Raw genomic sequence first — 23,433 nt, forward strand, 5'->3', positions numbered from 1 at the left:
TCTGTATAAGCATTACAGTCAAGCAATGTTTTATTATTTTCCATTGTATGTAAATTTTTAAAACTGCCAATAAAATAAGCACAAATTTGTTAGATGCAGTATTTTTATAGTTTTTGAGACAAAGTGAGAGTACCCTATAGCTCAAAAAGTTGCTTGATACAGAGAAACTTGGGTCATTTTTAGATTTAGAGGCTGAAACTTAATCAAAAACAAATGTCAGATTTAATTCAATGAAAATTGTGTTCCCCAATGTAATACAAAGACTTCAAAAGAGAGTTCACTTATAATAAGTTTCTGACAGCCCCATCTGTTTATTCTCTTAGGGAATTCTCTATTAACAGATGTGCCCCAAGACTTTGAATCTCTCACTCTCTCTCTCTCTCTCTCTCTCTCTCTCTCTCTCTCTCTCTCTCTCTCTCACTCTCTCTCTCTCTCTCTCTTTCTCAGTGACCACCAGTATGGCTTATGCAGAGCTAGATCTACTACAGACCTACTTACTTGACCTACTTGACCACTAGAGACTTACTACATCACTTGCCAGTTGGTTTTCACTTTAGAGAAGTTTCATGTAAGTAATGTGTTACTATCAGTGAAGCTTTTGTCTGTGTCTGGTATAATATCAGGGTATATGTTCATAGAGGTCATTCTGACCCACTCTCTATCAACTTTGGTATTCCCCAGGGTTATATTTTGTTTCTCACTCTTTTCTTTCAGAAGAATAATGGGCAGCTAGTTGCCACATCCAACAGAGCCAATTCTTTTGCAGATGACAAAACTCTTCATACCTCTCTAGCTTTTTTTAACCATGTATCTTCCGCAACCTAGATATCACATGTCAAACCAGCTTTGATTCCATGAACAGAAACCTTGAAAGTATTCTTCAGTGGAGCCATACCAAATATCTCACCTTAAAATTAAACACTACTCATATCAAGAAAACAACCATTGCACGACTGCACTACATCCCCTCCTAATCACGAGAGGCACTCAGCTAGAGCCCTTCAGATTACTCTAAATGCTGGGCCTCATACCAAATGCAGTATCTCTACTGGTGAAAGTATATCCTTAGCATATTCAAGACAGCATTCCAAAAAGTGACCCTTCTCTTCACAATGCACTTCTGCTTCCACATCTAGAACTATATATATATATATATATATATATCTTGTTTCAATCATTAGACTGTAGCCAATGATATATATATATTCATGGGATGAAGTGGTGAAGTATGATCTTCGAACTTTGAGTCACACAGAGGCAATGACTAGTGACCGAAACCTTTGGCAACATGTTGTACTTGAGAAGATATGTCAAGCTAAGTGAAACTGTAGTCATGTCTGATGCTGGTGTCACATAACTGGTACCCATGCTAGTAGTACGTAAAGAGCACCGTTGGCGCATTGAGCCTCACAGAGGCAAAAGTGGCTGAGTTCCTTTCGAGTATTGGTCCTCATGGAGGCAAAGTGGCTGAGTTCCTTCTGAGCAGGGTTTCACAGAGGCAATGACCGAAACCTTTGGCATTATGTCATGCTTGAGAAGAAGATCCATCAAGCCGAGCAAAATCGCAGTCATGCCAGATACCAGTGTTGTGCTGGTGGCACCCATGCTGGCAGCACATAAAAGCACCCATTACACTCTCGGAATGGTAGGCGTTAGGAGGGGCATCCAGCTGTAGAAAAGCCTTCCAGCTTACAAGCCTTAGTCAAACCGTCCAGCCCATACCAGCATGGACAACAGACATTAAATGATGATGATGATGATGATATATCATTGTTTCAAGAAATTCCATCAGACCATGCTTGAAAAAATGAACATTAGAATGATGATGATATATTTACATGGTGGGGCTATGTGTATACACCAATCTAAAAACCAGTTTTATCTTGTGGCCCTTTATGTCCTGTTTCTTAACAGTTAGACAAATAGAAATATTTGAAATATGTGCTGGAGTCAATATGATCAAATCAAAACCCTTCAAAGCAGTGCCCCAGCATAGCAGCAGTCCACTGACTGAAATCAGTAAAAGCTAAATCAGTAAATCAGTAAAAGCTAAAAAAATATTAATGTCAGTTTTGTTACTTCATGCTATCATGTCATTACACATCCCTTGGTTAACAAACTACATTTTCTGTTTAAGAATAATAATAACAGTTATTATGTCAAGTGTTGAAGAGGCATCTCTCTTCACATTTCTTAGATAGCTCCTTTCACTATTTAGTTCATTAGTTTTCATCACACTTTGCTTGTGAACTGGGTATATTCAACCTTCAGTTATTTAAACTGTCTGACTGCCATTAAGTCATATCTTTGTAATGTACTTAAAATTGTTTGTTCACCAGTTTAGCTGGAGTCACTTCAGCGACAATAAATTCAGATACAGTCTGTGAGATAATTATATGATGAACTCACAGTGGAATGGATCATGTCAAAAATACTCTGCTATTACCTATCATTAACTGCAGATAAATGAAAAATGAGAAGGCAGTTTGCCAGGGGCTTTAAATAAGTTAGTAGAAAAATACATTGGGTATATATGTGGGAATAAATAACTGAATGTCTGCTTGGCAAAGGGGGAATTTATAAAATGTAATATAAGAGATCAAGAATGGTCACCAACCTATCAGTCGAGGGGTTGGCAGCTCATATCCTATCATTGCTCTGCTTCTGGTAAAAATATTATTTCTCAGTGACTTAATTAACCTAACAGTAAACTTGATGAGGCACAGTTCATTGATGTAAGCAGAGGTCTTACTGTTTAATTGATATAATTTCTTTAACTTCCAATAAAAATCCTGGAGACATCTAGAAACTACTCTGAGCCTCATCTTTCAAATCATTGATAATGTAATCTTTCATGGTGCTTCAGTGACTGAACATCCCTTAAAATGTTTTCACTATTAAAGTGGATGTAAAGATTACTAAGTTTTGTGGGAATCAAATATACAATTAGGTTTGGTACAAGAGAGACAACTGTGCTGGTATGGTCATGTGACGAGTTGTATAAAGAAGTGCCAATCTCTAACTGTGGAGGGAACCTGTGGCAGAGGTAGACCCAGGAAGACATGGGACGAGGTTGTGAAGCACCCATGCTGGTGGCACATAAAAAAAGTCAACCTTTGAATGTTGGGCCTCATGGAGGCAAAATGGCTGAGTACCTTTCAAGTGTTGGGCCTCACGGAGGCATAGTGACTGAGTTCCTTTTGAGCATTGGACCTCATAGAGACATAGTGGCTGAGTACCTTTCAAGTGTTGGGCCTCACGGAGGCAAGGTGGCTGAATTTCTTTTGAATGGGCCTCACAGAGGTGAGGTAGCTGAGTTCCTTTCGAGCATTGGACCTCATTGAGGCAAAGTGGCCAAGCTCCTTTCGAGTGTTGGGCCTCATGGAGGCAATGACCAAGACCTTTGGCATTATGTTGTGCTTAAGAAGAAGACTCATCAAGCTGAGCAAAACCACAGTCATGACAGATACCAGTGTCATACAAATGGCACCTGTCCCAGTGGCATGTAATAGCCCCCATTACACTCTCAGGGTGGTTGGTGTTAGGAAGGGCATCCAACCATAGAAAACCATGCCAAATCAGACTGGTGCTTAGTACAACCTTCCAGCGTGCCAGCCCAGCCAAACCATCCAACCCATGCCAGCATGGACAACGGACAGTAAATGACGATAATGATTTTGTCTCTCAGTTTGATCTGCTTCACTAATAGCATAAGCCTTTTGGGAAAAACATTTATGTCACTATTTCTCATTCCACCTCCTCTGTATAAGGTTTCAAACCCATGCAAGAAACTGTGGTTCTATGTGTGTGTGTTTGCATATATGTGTGAACATCAAAAAACACTGATTAGTAAATGGCCAGAGGTTAGTAAAGAATACAATAAGTGTTTCTGCCTTCTCACAACATGATGAATATTCACATTTGTAAAGATTTAAGTTTGGAATATTGTTGTAAACTGATGTTATCAATTTGATCTGGGTTCAACTTAAGGAGTAAAATAACAAAATAATGAAGACAAAAAATTTCTAACAATGCAAAAAGGGAAAGGTACAAAGGCCCATCATAAAAAGTGAGTGGTTTAGAAAAGTAAGATTTTGTTGATACTGCCATTTTGATTGCCAACAGGGAGGGCCTGAAATATATAAAAGTTATTCAACTTATCCTTTTTGCATTCTTAGAAACTCTCCATCTTCATTACTTTTTATTTTACTTCTGTATCATAATGCTTCAAGCAAATTACAATACTCTTCTTAAAATAAGAAATTTGTTGGACATAGATCCGAAATCATATTTAGCCTTTAAATTTCAGGTAAACATATAAAATCAGTAACAGGTAACAAATTTATGGAGTAGAATCTGAAAAAGTGTCTTTGCATTAATCCTAGAAATTGAGTATACATATTAAATAATTTTGATACATGTAAATTTCACAGATTTGTTTCAGTCTCCATTAATCTCATTGATTCTCACATAACATGAATGTTATTTATCTCAACCACAGACAAAAGTACAAAAATCCTTTGTTCAATTCTCTTCATCCTGTCAGCCCTGAGCATAAGGAGAATAAACAGTGTTTATACCTAATCTCTACACCTAGAGTGCATGAAAATACATGCATATCAAATTAAAAGATATTAACTGAAAACTATTCCATAGAAGTACCTAGAAATTGATGATATCATGTGGAATTGGCAATCTGGGAATCTAATACTAATATTGCACCATCACTATATTAGCTAACACAGTATCCCCTAGTTTGAGACACCTCACCATCCATGAGAACAGAAATGACTCCTCAAACCCATGCCAGCATGGAAAGTAGACTTAAAACAGTGGTAATGCTGATGATGACAATGATGATGGTGGTGGTGGTCATCATCATTGCCATGGTCATAGTAATGATGATCATATGATGATAAGGATTATATATGCATGTATGCATATTTTTATGTATGTATGTATCTCTCTCTCTCTCTCTAAACACAAATTATTAAACAAAAGAGAAAGAGGTTTTTGTCGTGTGCATAGGGTTAAGTATACATTTAATAAATTCAAATAAATTGAAATGAAAAGAATTAAATAGAAACTGTGTGAATAATACAATTACACATAAGAGTAATTCTTTAAGTTAAATATACTTTTGTTGAATTTAAATAGTTTTATTTAAAAATTAAACACCATGTGTATGCTACCTAAGAATCATGCTTCTACACTATTAATTTAATTGACGAATAATGTAGGAACCCAAACTATCAACTAATATATATAAATAAACTATACTAATAATAAGAGGACAAAGGGACTTTTTGTCTGCTCATAAAGTTTTAAGAATATATATTTAATGAATTTAAATAAATTTGATTTAAATAAATACTGTATGAATAATACAACAATATCTAAGTTCCTAAATCTAAATATACTTTCTTTGTATTAAAATAATTTTAGGTAAAAATAAACACTGTGTATATGCTAAATAAGAATCATACTTCTATACCATTAATTAAAGAGACAAGTATAAGTTAGAACCCAAACTATCAACTAATATATCTAAATAAATAATTTATATTAATGGCAACTAATATACAATACGAATAAACACGGAAATAAATAAGTAAGAGGTAGCAAATAAGTATGTACCTACATTTATATTTTTTTACCAATAAATAAAAACATGTAAATAAGATTGTGAACACGATAGATAGTAGAAATGGTAAAGGACAGGTCTATAAACCTGTATAATTAATGATGAATATGCTTACAGACATACTGAATAGAGATAAGGATAAATGACCAGCTTGTAAAAAGCTGGTTTGCACCACTAAAAGGTGGTGTACTATGCCTATCCCTTGTCCAGTGAGGTCAAAATCAACCTCTTGCTATTTTTAGAACAGAATCCAAGACACATAGGCTGCAATTCATTTGGAATGAACTCTCCATCTATTAGGATGTATGAAAAAATAACAGTCAATTTTTACCTTGATAACAATCAATTTTTGCCCTGATGAAGGTAAGCATAAGGTACCTTCAGAGAAGAACCAACAATAAGCACTAGTATATATGCACATATGAAATTTCCAGTATCATTAATTGATATGGAGCTAAACCAGTGTCTGCTTGGATAAATATCCCTAGGAAAGAACAACCTCTTTCCACTCAGTATATATATATATATATATATATATATATTTATCTTTTATCTTTTACTTGTTTCAGTTATTAGACTGTGGTCATGCTAGGACAATACTTGAAGAATTTAAATTGAATGAATCGCCCCCAGAACTTTTCTTAAACCTGGTACTTATTATATCAGTCTGTTTTGCCGAACTACTTGGTTACAGGGATATAAATACACCAACACCAGTTGTGAAATGGTGGTGGGGACAAACACAGACCCAATCACACACACACACACACACACTGATATAGATATCATCATCATCATCGCTTAACGTCTGCTTTCCATGCTAGCATGGGTAAGATGATTTGACTGAGGACTGGCGAACCAGATGGCTCCGCTTGGCTCCAATCTGATTTGGCAAAGTTTCTACAGCTGGATGCCCTTCCTAACGCCAACCACTCCAAAAGTGTAGTGGATGCTTTTACGTGCCACCGGCACAAAGACCAGTCAGGCGGTACTGGCAGATATACATATATATATATATATATATATATATATATATATATAATAGGCTTCTTTCAGTTTCCATCTATCAAATCCACTCATAAGGCCTGAGGCTATAGTAGAAAATATTTGCACAAGGTTCCATGCAGTGGAACTAAACTGGGACCATGTGGTTGAGAAACAAACTTCTCACTACATAGCCAAGCATATATATATATATATATATATATATATATATATATATATAAAGAGAGAGAGAGAGAGAGACAGGCGGAGAGTTGTATCTTACTTAATGAAGACAATGTACGAAAGCCACAATGATGTGGTATTCATCTTGAGAAAGCATCTCATATGGATGTAGAGTGCTAAAAGCCCATCATTTTGCAATGTAAGTGACTTGCTAGTCTTTCTTTTTTTTATGCAAATATGCAGAGATCCTGGATCTAGCAATTTCTCTACTTGATGCTTTTCATCTGCTACTAAGAATTCTGTTAACTGGGAATACAACTTAAGCAAGTTAAATAGTATTCCAGCCAAATAAAATTAAATTGGTTCCATTTACATTAAAATTTTCAATACAACTTCCATTTCCAGAACTTCATCAACCAAAGTTCAAAATCAAATATATTTTATTCTAGTTATCTACTGCTCCCTTGAAAAAAAAACAGAACTTTCTGGTTCTAACTTTCATTACAACCCTGTAAACATTTATTCCAATTCTATTATACTATCAGCAACTCCATTGGTAGATTACTTTTACAGATGACCTTCACACAATTAACCAGCAAAAGAGCTTTCCTTTGTTGTTACCTATTCCTTCTCCCATTATGTCCATATATTTTTTCTAAACCCACAAACTTCTGTTTCATTCCCCCCACCCTCCTTGTGATTTTTTACTTCCTTCTCAGTTGCACTGCTATTGTCTTTACATTTCCACTACTTCCATTTCCTTCCTGTTTTTCTACTTTCTCATTTTTTTTTTCTCTCATGCTATTTACTCTTATTCATTTAAAAAAATTTTTCTTGAATTTTTTCATTTTTAAAATGTCTCTGTCTTCTTTTTCTCTTTCTTTCTTCTTTCCTTTCCTAGTATTACAATAGTTTTAAATTGCTTTAATGAAATATCTTTCAATTTTGTTTTTAACCTCTGTATGTCTAACAGGAAAATTACTTTTTTTATGTTAGAAGAAATAAAACATATTTAACATTGTTGATTTACATCTAAATACTTGGAAATTGATACAAATATTGTACTGAGAAGTCATTTAGTGCTTGACAGTATAATGATTTTGTCAAAACTTTTAACTAGATGTCAGCTTTGAGAATGCTCTTGCAAAAACCTAGCTTGATTTTAGAACAAATTTCAATTCTGCAATTGAAGATTTGATCAAGTTTTAGTCATATTTTAAGAAGAAAAACATGTATTATATTCTTTTGTTCATTTATTGGTTTCAGCCATTGGACAGCAGCCATGCTGACACGTTGTTATTGGCATTTTGTCTGTCTTAATATTCTGAGTTCAAATTCTGCCAACATTGACTTTGCCGTTCATCCTTTTGGAATTGATTAAATTAGTACCAATTGAGCACTGGGATCGATCTAATCAACTTAACCTTCTCCCAAAATTGCTGGCCTTATACCAAAACTTGAAACCATTATTATTACTATTATTATTTTTTGATTTGGCTCAGGTTTGGTCTTATTCCTGGCAGGATTTATGTGGGTAGTGGGTTACTACCTGTAACCTTAGGTGTCCACGAGTTTTCAGCAGTCTTTCAAGTGTTTAGAACCCTCCTGATAATCTTTCCTATCCCTAAGAGACAAACTTTCTGTAGGAGCTCTACCAGGCATTCTATTTCAATCTCCTTCAGCCATTTATCTATATTTTTGTTTAGTGTTCCTAACGCACCAATTATTATAGGCACAACCTTTACTTGTTCACATGCTCTAAATTCTTCCTATTTCAAAATTCAAGGGATTTTATTTTCTTTGTTTTTCTTCCACTTTCTTTATAATCCTGGAATCAAATAGGCATGATGGGTCAATAAGTAAGCAATTATTATTTTCTAACTTCTTGTTTGAATAGGAAAGCCCTACAGAAATCTTACATTTCTCTGACTCCAATACTCTTTCGACTCAATGATTGTACCATGTGTTTCCTGCTTAAAATCCCCATTTCTAGCAGAGTTTCCAGGGTAAAATTTTTATAACCTAGTTGTGCCTCCATTTCTTATATTCTTCCTGTGCCAACTTCAGGCATTCTGTCACATGTGCCATTGTCTCATTCCAAGTTCCACAGGCTCTACATTTTTCTGACACATTCTCTCCATATATATTTTTTCTCAAGTTGTTTCTTTCTATTGCTTGATCTTGGGCTGCTACAATTAGGCCATTGAGGTTATAGTGCAGGGTCTACCTTTTACTAATCTAGTGCGTGTGTTTATCTGGCAAAAAAAAAAAAATGACCATCCTGAAATACAACAATATTATTATCCTTGTTGTTATTATTGTTGTTATTATTGCTTTACTTCTCAGAACTTTCAGTCTTGTTTGTTCAGGTAGATTCTGTGAGAGCAGACAGCAGGCTGCTGTCATTATAAGCTTGGTTGTTAATTATCATGGGAGACATCCAAGTACCAATCTCAAAATCCTAGCTGTCCCCAGCAGAGCAGTTTTGGGGCTTGCTCTGCTCTCATGTCAATTCAGATTTCTTTGACATATTTCTTGAACTTAGTTGTTAGTGCTCCAAGTACCCCTACAACTACTGGACATTCTCCTCATAGTCCACATTCTTGCAATTTCATCTTTTAGTAGTCTGTACTTTTCAATCTTTTCTGGTTCTTTGTCGCTTATGCATGCATCTCCAGGTATTGCTATATCTTTGATCTTGATTTCCTTTTTTTCCTTTATCTACCACAATATCTGGTCTCTGAGTATTGATTAGGGAGTCACATTGGATTGTAAAATCTCACACTATTTTATATTCATTGTTCTCAGTGACTCCTTCTGGTTCATATACGTACCATTTCTGTGCTCTGTTCAGTCTGTACTTTTCACATAACCTCCAGTGGATGAACTTAGCCACGTTATTGTGTCTCCTTTTGTAGTGCTTTTGGGCCAGCTTGCTACAATCACTCACAATATGTGAGATTGTTTTGTTTCTGCTGCCACACATCCTACAAAGGGGCAATTCGCTATTCTTATCTATCTGGAACTTGGTGTAATTAGTTCTCAGAGCATGTTCCTGGGCACTACGTATCAATGCCTCAGGGCATCCTTTCAGATCACTTTTTCTTAGCCATCTCCAAGTGTTGATCTTGTCTTTTCCTTCAATGTCTTCGAGGTATTGGCCATGCAGTGGTTTCATTTTCCAATATTGCTCTTGCAGTGGCAATTTTCCATTTGATAAATGAAGTACCAGTGAAACACTAGAGTCGATGTAATCCACTAGTCCCCTCACCCCAAATTTTAGGCCTTGTGGCTTTACTAGAAAGGATTATTATTATTGTTGTTGTTGTTGTTGTTGTTATCATTATCATTATCATCATCATTATTATTACTATCATTATTAAGAAGGCAGTGAGCTGGCAGAATCATTAGTATGTTGAGCAAAATGCTCAGTGGTATTTTTCTATGCTCTGAGTTCATATTCTGTTGTGGTTGATTTTGCCCTTCATCCTTTCGTCCTTTCATAAAAGAATTACCAGTTGATTACTTGGGTTGATTTAATCAAAATTCTGGAAGCTATTCTCACCACCTGCAGTTTGTCCCTACTGTGTTCCCTCCTACATTTAGTCATACAAGTAAATACAGGGTGTCCCAGAATTAATCATGATTTGAGTGAAACTGAATGCATGTTTTTTAAAACTCACTTTCATTTATGTTTATCATGTTTAATATGTGTTAAAAGTGTATAAATTTAGAATTTTGTTTATAATTTTATTTTCGTTCCTGTTGGACTGCTCTTATTTGTCCATGACAGCTTTTTTTCATTTCGGCAGCAATCATTTTCTTTACCATCCCCAAGATGGGGCAATCGTTTAGCTGAGCTTAAAGAATACATTCAGTTAGCAGTGCAGAAGCTAACTCCTGAAATGCTTCAAAATGTATTTCACAACACTAAGGAGAGATTTGAAGTATGCAGGGATACAGACACTTTTTATTTTTTATATCCAGTTTCAGCACACAAGCTGTGGCCATGCTGGGGTACCGCTGTTGTTGAAAATTTCCAATAAAAGTTTAATGAAAGATTTATAAATCTATTTGTTTTGGTAATAAACATAAAATACTGTCAGTTTTTTAAAAATTTGCTCAATTTCATTGAAACAGATAGTTAATTCTGGAACAACTTGTATGGTGTAGCATTGTTAGTTGTTGCGTTGCTCAAGTATATATTAAAATCAAAGGTCTTCTTGCTGTAAACATCTCATCTTCTTGTTAAGCATATTGTATCAAGGAGTATATTATCCAAAATGTATCTCTCCTTTATAGGCGTGGCTGTGTAGTTGAGAAGCTTTCTTTCCAGCCATGTTGCCTTAGGTTCAATCCTACTGTGCGGTATATTGAGCAATTCTCTTTCATTACAGCTCCATGCTGATCAAAGCCTTGTGTATTTTATAATTGCCATTACTGTATTGATATATAAAATAACACATACAACTCACTTATTATTGTCATATAATAAACAAACAGAAGTTCGTGTATGAAATTGATCTTTTTTCTACTTCAATTATTACATGCCTTTCCCTTATAAGATACACACATACAGGAGATGTAAATCTATATATATAATAACACCTTCAATGTGGCTCCCAAGAAAGAGTAAAAGTAATTACCCAATCAACGACGGATATTTCTGCTAGTATATATATATATATATATGTAATGTATATATATAATGTACACGTTTTTAATATAATACATGTAAATTTATAACTTCATCATACCGTATATATTTACCCATTATATGTTATATCATAATGTATGTTTACACATCGTAATGTTTTAACTTTAATTTGTCATATTTTTATACAACTTAGAAATCATGCATATTTATAAATATTTTTTTAATAAATATTTCGAACATTCATGATATTTCTAAAGTTTTTATTGTTGTATTTGCTTGTCTTTTTACCGTACCCTTTAGACACTTTAGAGACTGAATACTATAAATTCATTTATTGATTCTTGAAGGAATTGAACACACATATTGTACCTTACGTTGGACATATGGTATTGTTCCTGTGATTTTCCACCCTTATGTATCCATTTTTACTGTAAGATGAATTCTAGCTCATGCTGAGCACTTCAACTCTGGCCCGTCTTTATGTATTGTTATATTAACAATACATAATTATACAAAAATTACAGTTTATATATATATATATATATATATATATATATACAGTAGTGGGGTTATCCAGGGTCATCCTATAAACGAGCCTATCCCACTACAGTATTAACTACTCTATATCTTAGAGTGAGCTTCTCCTCCAGATTTATGTATTTCTACAAACGATATATATATCTATATATATAAAAATGAGAATGTCTGTCTGTCTGTCTGTCTGTCTGTCTGTCTGTCGGTCTGTCTGTCTGTCTGTCTGTCTGTCTGTCTGTCTGTCTGTCTGTGTGAATCCCTAAAACTCGAGAACTACGCAACCAATTTCATTCAAATTTTACACATGCCTTACTTAGGGTTCCAGTTGTGTTTTAGTCCAAAAAAAATTATTAACTTCTTGCAGAGTTCGAGCACACGGCAACATAATATCTCCTCCACTATTTAAGTATTACGTGTCAAAAGTGAAACAAAAACACTCATGTCAAATACTTTCACTTTAAAAATGAAACTATTCCACTAACTGAAACAATCACATTTCGATACTGTAGTGACATATACTTTCACAGAGAGAGAAAGAGAGAAAGAGAGAGACAGAAAGAGAGAGAGAGGGAGATGTATATGTATACATATACATGTATATGTACACCATTTCGATACTGTAATGACAGATACTTTCAGAGAGAGAGAGAGAGAAAGAGAGAAAGAGAGAAAGAGAGAGAGATAGAAAGAGAGAGAGAGATAGAGAGAGAGAGATAGAGAGAGATGTATATGTATACATATAGATGTACACGTATATGTATATATATAGATCTATACATACATGTATATGTATACATATGTGTAGATGTATATATATATATAGATGTACATGTAGTATGTACACATATATCCATATATACATGCATACAGATATCTATACATATATACACCCATCACACACACATACACATGCACACAAACACACACATTAGTCATTTGTTTTCTTATCCAAAACTACGTCAAAAGTACTGAATGGATCTTTATGAAATTTGGAAATTATATTCTTTGCATAACGGCCATAACTCCCATGAAAATTCATATATTTTTGATGTTGATGAAATTTTAACCCGAACATAACAGATGAGCATTATTTAGAAAATGATATCACACGTTATCGAGGCTACCATTCTTTCTGGATGTGCAAAAGGGGATGACGTCTTTATTCCAAGAATTCCTCTTACTCCATCAGGAGCAGACATTCCTTTTACATCCAGAAGACTACAATTCCCCCTTCGTGTGACTTTTGCCATGTCCAGAAACAAATATCAGGGTCAAACACTGTCTGTAGCTGGTCTTCTCTTGGAAGAGCCCTGCTTCTCACATGGACAACTGTATGTTGGCTGCTCAAGAGTGGGCAGCAACAAAAAACCTATTTGTATATGCTCCACAAGGGAAAACAAGGAACATAGTTTACAATGAGGTGTTATAATCACAACAGCAAGAAAGTGTGTGTATGATCACCTTCTTTTACGAAACTTCATTGACTTTTATATATTTATATTGATATACATATATATACGTGTGTTTGGGTGCGTGTGTGTATATACATCTCTATATATAAAGATGATGCGTAGTCTAGACGGCGTTTTTAGATTTCATTATTCTCTTTAACCCGGGCAACGCCGGGTATTTCTGCTAGTATATATATATATATATATATATATATAAACGTCAAAGACTTTCTCTATTCCTGAGCGTTAAACTAATACATCCATTTGTTGTTTACACCACCTGTCTTCATCTGTTGTTTTTTTCGTAAATTCTCCCATATACATATATATATATATATATATATATATATAGGTATATATATATATATATGCATACGTATATATATATATATATATATATATATATATATATATATATATACCATTTCGAGCGTGGCCGTTGCCAGTAACCCCTGACTGGCCTTCGTGTCGGTGGTACATAAAAGCACCCACTACTGATTGGTTGGCATTAGGAAGGGCATCTAGCTGTAGAAACTCTGCCAAATCAGATTGGAGCCTGGTGTAGCCATCTGGTTTTCACCAGTCCTCAGTCAAATCGTCCAACCCATGCTAGCATGGAAAGCGGACGTTAAACGATGATGATGTAGGGGAGTAGAAATGAAGGAAATAAACAGGAACAAGAATTAGGCAACGATTATTCTATTAAAAAGTTGGTTGTCACGACATAGATTATTTGAATTAATTCCATTTAATAAACAATTGAGAGCTTATAGCTTATGGAGTGGCCTAAGTGATGTTCTCACAACAAAAGGCTCTATGATTAAACCTCCTACATATCCTGGTATTTGATTGTACAGTGTGCTTTGTAAAATTATTCCAATTATAAATCAAAACCAAACTTCCACTTTATGGAAAGTTCCACAAGTGGCTCAACAACATAACAATATAGTACTTGTGTTAACAACACTTAGGCCTCTTAAAATAACCTTGCTATCCACATTAGTAAATTGTTCCTTTGTGCTGAGATCTAGTGTCATAAATCTCCTGATATATTTCAGCTCCATCTTTTTTACTGTAGCATGCTTGCATAAACATTGAATAATCAATGCTGAAATTACCAGCTTCTTTAGGTTAATCAGCTTTGTATCATGTGGCTATTTAAGCAGAAATGAGACAACCTAGCAATAAACATTATATTTCTCATTATATTTCTAAGATACTTATCACAAACAGGACTTCAACATTGCTTTGGAAATTACATATGGCTCTGTTACTGGGATGTTAACCTGAAGGATCCTGTCATGATCCCTGTACTATATCACAAGAAAATACAGTAGTTACATATGTGTGTATGTATGTGTGTATGTATGCATGAATGTATGTATGTGTGTATGTATGTATTACGTATGTATGCATGTACAAACAAAAGTGAAACCAATAACAGTCTGATGTTCAATTACAGTGAAATAGATATGTTTACCAACTGCTTAATACCATGAAAGAGGGGAGCTTGATTCAGCGCGTCTTATAAACTACATGAAACACCTTTCAGAATCAACAGTTGCTATAATTTCTCAACTCATTTTAAATCAATACATCCATTGCTCTCTCTACCTCTTTGAAACAAAATTGCCAACAATGAACAAATAATGTCTTTGTGACAAATATTACCTATTCAATGCATCAAAGTATTTGGCATCTCATACAAGAATTCCATGACACATATAACTGCCTCCTACAATTAAAAGAACCTTTCAAGGACTGGATTTTATAGAATTTAAGCAGATGAGTAAGGTCTCCCTTTGAATTAGAAGGAAGGATACATTAGAGAGAGAGTGCTTCAAAAAGGATGTCATGGTCTGTATTGCCTTTGATCATAAATCTGTTTGATCAGGGCTAAACAGCAACTTGATCATTTTCTTTTCCAATAGATTGATAATGGGAGGAAGGTTCTTATGATACTTTTGGGGTAACTTCTTCTTCCATTATAATTATTCTGTTGATTCAAGGAGCAGGAAATACGAAGAATGATGTTCTCAGTCGGAGTAAATTCAATAACCGTTTATTCACAAGTGCAAGGGGTTTGCTTTCAGTAACCATCTTCACTGCAGTGCGTAGTTAGCCTTCTCTAACCCATACACATGAGGTTCAATAACCTCTGGAAACAATGTATGCGGTATCACAGTGGGACGAAAGTCCACTGAGAGCTCCTGGCTTCGAAGTCTTGCTCGGCGTTCAGCGTGAGAAGAATGAGAGTGAAAATGTTGTCTTTTCCTTAAATAATGGTTGCAGGCGAGATCTTGTTTTTGTTTAATTGTTTTTTGTTTAATTTAAAAAAAGCTAGAACACTTTGAGAAATTCATATTATTAAGGCTATCCATCATACTTTGTTTTATAATCTGCACAGCTAGTATAGTGGAAAAAGTTACAGAATTGTGGCTAAATGGCAAAGAGAATTGAAACTTTACTAGAATTGATGTTTTTGCATTCAGTCTTAGTGAAAAGATGTGTATAAGAACACCTGAAGAGAATTAGAGAATATAACGATAAAAGTATGATATAGAAAATAGAAATATAAAATGATACAAGATGAAACCTTCACACACATCCATTCTTGATATCAATAGGGATGAAACTTGTCCTGGCTAACAAGAGAACATTCTAGTTAATCAATCAAAAAATTAGGAAATAGACACAGTATTCTCAGTTGTGGGATAGTTATTACATTCAGTATTGATTAACCTGAAGTATTCTGTCATCTACTTCTATACACTGCTTTGGATTTACCAAAACTCGATGAGATTTCCCAACAATAACAACAATTTAGTGACTCTGCTTTTGCATCAGCTTTTCCATATTGGGAGTAGGGGGTGTAGGCATACTCCTTGCAGGAAAATGGGTGGATAAGATCATAGAGGTTGTCAGGGTATGCAATAGAATGCTTAAACTCAGGCTAGTCCTGCAGAATAGTATAGCTACAATTATCTCTCCTACGCCCCACAAGTGGGCCTACCAAATGATCAGAAAGACCACTTTTATGATAATTTTCCTACAGGCTACCTCAAAGATGAGTGGCAATGACCTCATCTTTGCGGCTGGAGATTTTAATGAGCATGTCAGACGGCAATCTGGTATCTTCACTGGTGTATACGGGGGCCATGGAATTGGTTCCCAAAACAAAGAGGCTACTGGAGTTCTGTGATGCATGTAACCTTTTAATCTGCAACACTAACTTCAGGAAGCCAGACAGCCACCTGATAACCTATCAATCAGATGATTCTGCTAGCAAGATTGATTTCATCCTCACCAGACTTGTTCTTAAATACAAAGACCCTACCGGGTGAAGAATGTACCCCCCCCCCCAGCATAGACTAGTCATTAGTGACTTTAGACTTGAGGCCAGAAGGATGCCAAGAAGCAGACCAATCCATAAAAGAAGGATTTGGAGAACCCTTCACATTGTCAGAGATTTAGAGACATCCTCATCAAAAAATTTTATGAGAGGAAGGAGGAGCTACAGACTTCGGACATAGAGGGTAGCTGGAAATTCCTACATGACAGCTTACTGAGTGTCACAGACCAAATCTGTGGATGGTGCAAAGTCCCTTCCAGACCTAGAGTAATGGTAGACAAAGCCATTAGAGCAAAGAAACAGGCCTGGAAAGCCTGAAAGAGTGGGGGTAGCAGGGAACTGTACCAGATAGCCAGAAGGGAGGCTGGGCAACAGGTATGCATAACCAAAGATAAAGCAGAAAAGAAGTTTGCCAATGTTCAGCGACGTGAGGACCAAAGAACTGAAGTATTTCAGATTGCAAGACAGTCTGTGAGAGAAAATTATGATGTCACAGGAGAGAAATGTGTCTGCATGGATGATGGTGCACTTGCTTTTAATGATTCTGAAAAGAAAGACACTTGGAGAAGCCATTATGAAAGGCTGCTGAATGTGGAAAATGAGTGAGAGGAGGAGAGCCTGCCAAATGTTGACCCAGTAGAGGAACCAGCTATCTGAATAGACAGCACCCTGGCAGATAAAGCAGTTAAGGGTATGAAGTCAGGAAAAGCCCCCGGCACATCAGGAATCACTGCTGAGATGCTTAAGATATCTGGTGGTGTGGGTTATGACCTAGTCACCCGCATTGTAAACCTGGTAGTTCACAAAGGAGTCATACCCAATGACTAGTGTAGCAGTACCATAGTCAACTGTTACAAGGGTAAAGGTGATGCTTTAGATACAAATAACTACAGGGGTATCAAACTGCTGGATAATGTGATGAAGGTCATGGAGAGGGTCATACCTCAACTAATTAGGGAGAGAGTCTGCTTAGATGAGATGCAGTTTGGTTTTGTGCCAGGTAGAAGCACCACTGATACTATATTCCTGGTATAGCAACTGCAGGAGAAATACCTAGCCAAAGATAATCCCCTATGTTGGCTTTTGTGGACTTGGAGAAAGCCTTTGACAGAGTCACCCAATCCTTTATGCAGAAATTAGGGACTGACGAATGGTTAATAAGAGCTGTACAGGTCCTATACAGAGATGCCATTAGTAAGGTTAGGGTTGGCAATGAGTATAGTGAAGAATTCCGGGTAGAAGTAGGGGTCCACCAAGGGTCAGCCCTCAGCCTCCTCTAATTCATCATAGTCCTCCAGGCAATAACAGAGGAATTCAAGACAGGTTGCCCCTGGGAGCTCCTCTATGCTGATGACCTGATTCTCATAGCAGAATCACTAACTGAACTAAAGAAGCAATTTCAGGTGTGGAAGCAAGGTTTAGAATCAAAAGGCCTTAGAGTCAATCTAGCAAAGACCAAAGTTCTAGTAAGTAGGAAGGCGAACACATCACAAACCCCTTCAGATAGATGGCCCTGCTTGATCTGTAGAAAAGGTGTAGGTAGAAACTCCATACGATGTACCCAGTGTAAGCTATGGACTCATAAGAAGTGCAGGAACATCAAAGGAAGGTTAACCGGAAATGTAGCTTTCATGTACGGCAGATGCACAGGGGCAATAAACACCACAGATGCTCAGTAAACAGATCCCATCACATGCCACAGGAAGAAACTAGAAGTAGCTGATAGCTTCTGCTACCTAGGCAACCAAGTCTGTAGTGGTGGGGCAAATGCTCAGAGAGCATTACCACTAGAATAAGAATAGCCTGGGCAAAGTTCAGAAATCTCCTACCTCTACTGGGAACAAAGGGCTAACAGTGAAAGGTAGATTGTATGATGCATGTGTGCGAACTGCCATGCTTCACGGCAGTGAAACATGGGCCATGACTGCTGAAAACATGCATAAGCTTGAAAGAAATGAAGCTAGCATGATCTACTGGATGTGTCAGAAGGCTGCGTGTTCGAATCACGTCGGGGTCACCAGTGTAAAAAGTTTGATAGTTGTCATGGAGACTTTAGTCTCTCTCTATCACCTTTCAACAGCATTACAAATGAAGAGACATTAGAACAATTAACAATATAATAAAAAGGTTTTATTTATGATGATGCTTGGTTTCACAATTCCTGTCATTCAGCTTAGCAGCCGCTGATTAAGTTGTAGTTGGTAGTGGAAGGTTAAGGGCTTCCTTGATGCCTGCCAGAGGAGCAAATAGCTATCACCATCAATAGCATCGTGGTGAAAAGTGCTTCGTGGAGGAGCGAGGTGTTGTCACGTCGAAAGTCTCAGGCTCAACTCGCTTAACAAAGTGAAACTCTTTCTTTAAGTACGAGTTTTACTACGCATGCGCAACTCGAGGGGCTTCCGGTAGTGAAGTCCCCTGCGCATGCACAGAATAGTACTTCCTCAATGGCAACTATAATTTCACGCCACTACAGATGTGTAATGTTAGTATGCACACATGACAGAGTGTAAGCACCCTGAGAGAAATGTTGGACCTAAGAAGCATCAGATGTGGCATGCAAGAGAGATGACTGCGCTGGTATGATAATGTACTACGGATGGATGAGGAGAGCTGTGTGAAGAAGTACCACTCCCAAAAGTGGTAGAGGGGGACCCAAAAAGACATGGGATGAGGTGATGAAGCATGACCTTCAAACATTGGGCCTCACAGAGACAATGACGAAAGACTGAGACCTCTGGAGATATGCTGTGACTGAGAAGACCCGGCAAGTAAAATGAGATCACAGCTGTAGTCTACACCAATGTTGCATAACCAGCCCACTTAAAAAAGTACCTTTGGCTCATCGGGTGACATGCCATGCTTGAGGAGACCTATTGAGTCAAGTACATCAAAATCAAAATCAAATCAAACCACAATCAAATGGAAATTGTAGTTGTGAGTAATGCCAGTGCCACCTGACTGGCTGCCATTCTGGTGGCACGCAATAAGCACCATTCATGCATGGGCCATTGCCAGTGCCACCTGACTGGCTCCCATGCTGGTGGCATGCAATAAGCACCATTCATGCGTGGATCATTGCTAGTGTTGCCTGACTATCCCCGTGCCGGTGGAACATAAAAAGTACCATCCAAACGGGGTTGATGCCAGCCCCCTCACCCCAATTGGCTCCTGCGCTGGTGGCACGTAAAAAGCACCCACTACACTCTCGGAGTGGTTGGTATTAGGAAGGGCATCCAGCTGTAGAAACATTGCCAGATAAGATTGGAGCCTGGTGCGGCCTCCTGGCTTGCCAGACCCCAGTCAAACTGTCCAACCCATGCTAGCATGGAAAACGGACGTTAAACAATGATGATGATGATACTTTCATAGACATTGGTTATGTTTTTTACATGGGAAAGGAACTGTAAGTTGGTGACAGACATGCTATTTTCAATTTTTAATGATATTAATTCCTATGACTAGAAATCTATTCTGAGATATAAATATAGCTCACTGCTAGTTCTTTGCATGATAGAACTCTCTCTACATTGTTAATATAACTACCTGGTCAGAAACTCTTACTTTGTCTTCCTGAATCCAATGGTAGAAAATACTTTTAATAATGGTTGCTGCCCACTGACAACAGTTTCCATCAAGTTGAGCACTAAGTGCATGGCTTCTTTTGAAATGCAACAACATTTGTAAATGGGTTTTTTTGTTTTTGTTTTTGAAAGTGTCGAATGTATATCGTATTATGCAGACAGGAGGGTGGTGTTTCGATTGCAGTATAGCCATGGAAACAGCAGGAACTTTTGCCTTTCAAGCATTGGGCCTCACGGAGGCAACGACCGAGACCTTTGGCATTATGACGTGCTTGAGAAGAAGACCCATGAAGCCAAGCAAAATTGCAGTTGTGGCAGATGTTGGTGTCACAGAAATGGCACCCATGCTGGTGACACATAAAAACATCCATTACACTCTCAGAGTGGTTGGCGTTAGGAAGAGCATCCAACCATAGAAAACCATGCCAAGTCAGTCTGGAGTCTGGTGCAGTCTTCCAGCTTACCAGCCCTGGTCAAACTGTCCAACCCATACCAGCATAGACAACGGACGTTAATTGATGATGATGATGATGATGATGATGATGATGATGATTCCTGCTGTTTAGTTATCCATACAAAAGATTGAAAACTGAAATTGCTACCCTTTCTTATATAACAAGTTCACCATAATCTGTTTCTTGCTGTGACAAGAAAGTTTTAAGCTCATTTTTGATTTCACTTTTCTTTTTACTCTAACTCTGTTCACACACACTTACAGTCAGTATCTCAGCTATCAACACTTTAGCAGATAAAGGACTCATTATATAATATTCAAATCCACACTGTTAAATGCACCATGTTTATATTGGATGAAGATTAGGATTTAGATGATCTAACTTAACACCAATACCCTTGAGATATTTTCATTTTACAGAGTTAAAGCAACTAATTAGTTTTTGATTAAAGATTAGTGTGCGAATAACAAAAATTTCATTAATTACCAAAACATTTAATTCTATGAATATATGGGTTTGTCTGCTGCTGTAATAACTTGTGTATGTATATAAGTGTTTGTGTGCTTGTGTGTGCATGTGTGTGTGTGTGTGTGTGTGTGTGTGTGTGTGTGTGTGTGTGTGTGTGTGTGTGTGCATTTCTCCATGCTAGAATTGATGAGGTTTTTAAAAAAGCGTATCTTACTTGATTCATTCATTGGATTGCAGCTATGCTGAGGCACTACCTTGAAGGGCAGTGTACCACCTTACACTTTGACTGGAGTCAAATTGATCCCAAAACTTATTTCTAATTTGATACTTATTTTGTTGGTTTCTTTTTGTTCAAGTTACAGAGACACAAACAACCCAACATTACTTTCCAAATGGTGAGAGAATAAACACAAATACAAAGATACCCTCAACACCCACCTACCCACCCCACACACACTAACAAACACACACACACACACACACACAAGCACACACAAACATACATACATGCACCCATATGTACATATGTATGTAGGTAATACAAATATGCATTCTGGGAATAAACTTGTCCTTTTTTTCAGCAAAGATATTTGTCAATCATTTCAATAATTCATGCAAGAGTAACAAAATTAGTGGTGGCGTTTTAAAAATTGAATCTACTTGTTTTATCGTTTGTATCTTATTTGTTCCTTTTTTTATATATATATTCTCAAATCTGACTTAGAAATTTAAAATCTGGAAGCATCCTATAAAAAATAAAGGCAAAATATGTCAATATTCTATCTTATATCAGTTCTGTCATTCTTATATATATTGTCTGGATGTTGAAGTATTGATCACTTATATCAATACAACCTGAATGAATCACTTGTTAATAGATACTTCTGGTTATGAATGTCAAGTAATTTACTCTATTGTACTAATACATAAATATTTGTCTCAAATATCTAATATACATGTGTTATTACACATTTTTAAATTATGTTGTGGAGACACAAACCAAGCTTACCATATCCAGTTCATAAACTGTATATTTTCGGTGCAGCTTACCTAAATTCTGTAAGGGAAATGCATGTTGTTTTAAATACATCCACAACTTTTACCCATTTTCTTGTCCATTTATAGCAGCCAAATGATTTTATCCCCAGCTGGCTTCACTTACCTGAAATGTTTTCATGGGAGACTCTAAATAGACTTAAAAACTACAGCCTTAGTTTGAAGGTATTATCAAGATACAAGTTCAATATATAGCATTTGTTTTGCGATTCTTTGATCATTCATTCACATAAAGTGTTTGGTCCAGCATAAATAGTGCCTGTATATCCTTGCTTCAATATGAAAGACTGAATCATTCAGAATGTTTAAAACATTTCTGATGTAATCACTTGAAGACATTTGCATGATGTTTGTAAAGAACCCTTGTCCCTTCTGAGGAAAGAAAGGAAGTCAACACACATGCACAATAGGCTGCAATTGTTGTTAACCTCATGATGCCATACTGAGACCAGACATAAATTTATTACCATAAAAATCTATGTAATTTACGCACTTTTTTTCACAAAAATAAAAATGATCTTTAGTGGGTGCGCAAATTACATGAGTAGATTGTTTCCTGAATTTTTTTTGAAATTTGTTTCGTTGAAAAAAGATGTACAAAACATAAACATTCATACCAGAAGTTGACTCATTTAATGTCAGAATAGGTTTTTACAGAAAAAATAATGGCTTTTATTTATGTTGGACAGTATAATGCTTACTTTTTCTGTATAGATTTAGTAAAACCATTAAATGGTTAACTATTTTTAAAGCCAGACATTCATGTTGGTAAACACAGTTCGGGCCATATTTTACATTGCTTGGAGTTTTTACCTATCGCAATGGAGCATCATTGACATACATAATGATATGTACGTTGTTGATAAGAATTACCAACAGAAACAAAGCTGATAAATACGCCTGTGTGTATTTATCAGCTTTGTTTTTGTTGGTAATTCTTATCAACAACTTTTACTGTGATTGTGATTTGAGAAGACATACAGCAATATGCTAAAGATCAGACATACTCTCTTGTGGGCAAAAAATGTAAAATAAAGTTTATTATAAACAATACAAACACTTTGTAAT

The 23,433-nt window shown here is 36.3% G+C and overlaps 1 protein-coding gene across 1 annotated transcript in view; it reads left to right on the top strand.

Moving 5' to 3' along the window:
- Nucleotides 1-447: 447 nt before the first annotated feature.
- LOC106883273 (protein KRI1 homolog) overlaps nt 448-23,433 on the top strand; it is a 99,803-nt gene continuing 76,817 nt past the window's right edge. Inside the window, exon 1 of the mRNA XM_089366648.1 lies at nt 448-568. The gene's annotated coding sequence lies outside the window, so the exon portion shown is untranslated. The remainder of the gene's footprint in view (nt 569-23,433) is intronic.

This window comes from Octopus bimaculoides, chromosome 19 (genome assembly GCF_046866305.1).
Source record: "Octopus bimaculoides isolate indiv1 chromosome 19, ASM4686630v1, whole genome shotgun sequence".
In the NCBI taxonomy this organism is placed as follows: domain Eukaryota; kingdom Metazoa; phylum Mollusca; class Cephalopoda; order Octopoda; family Octopodidae; genus Octopus; species Octopus bimaculoides.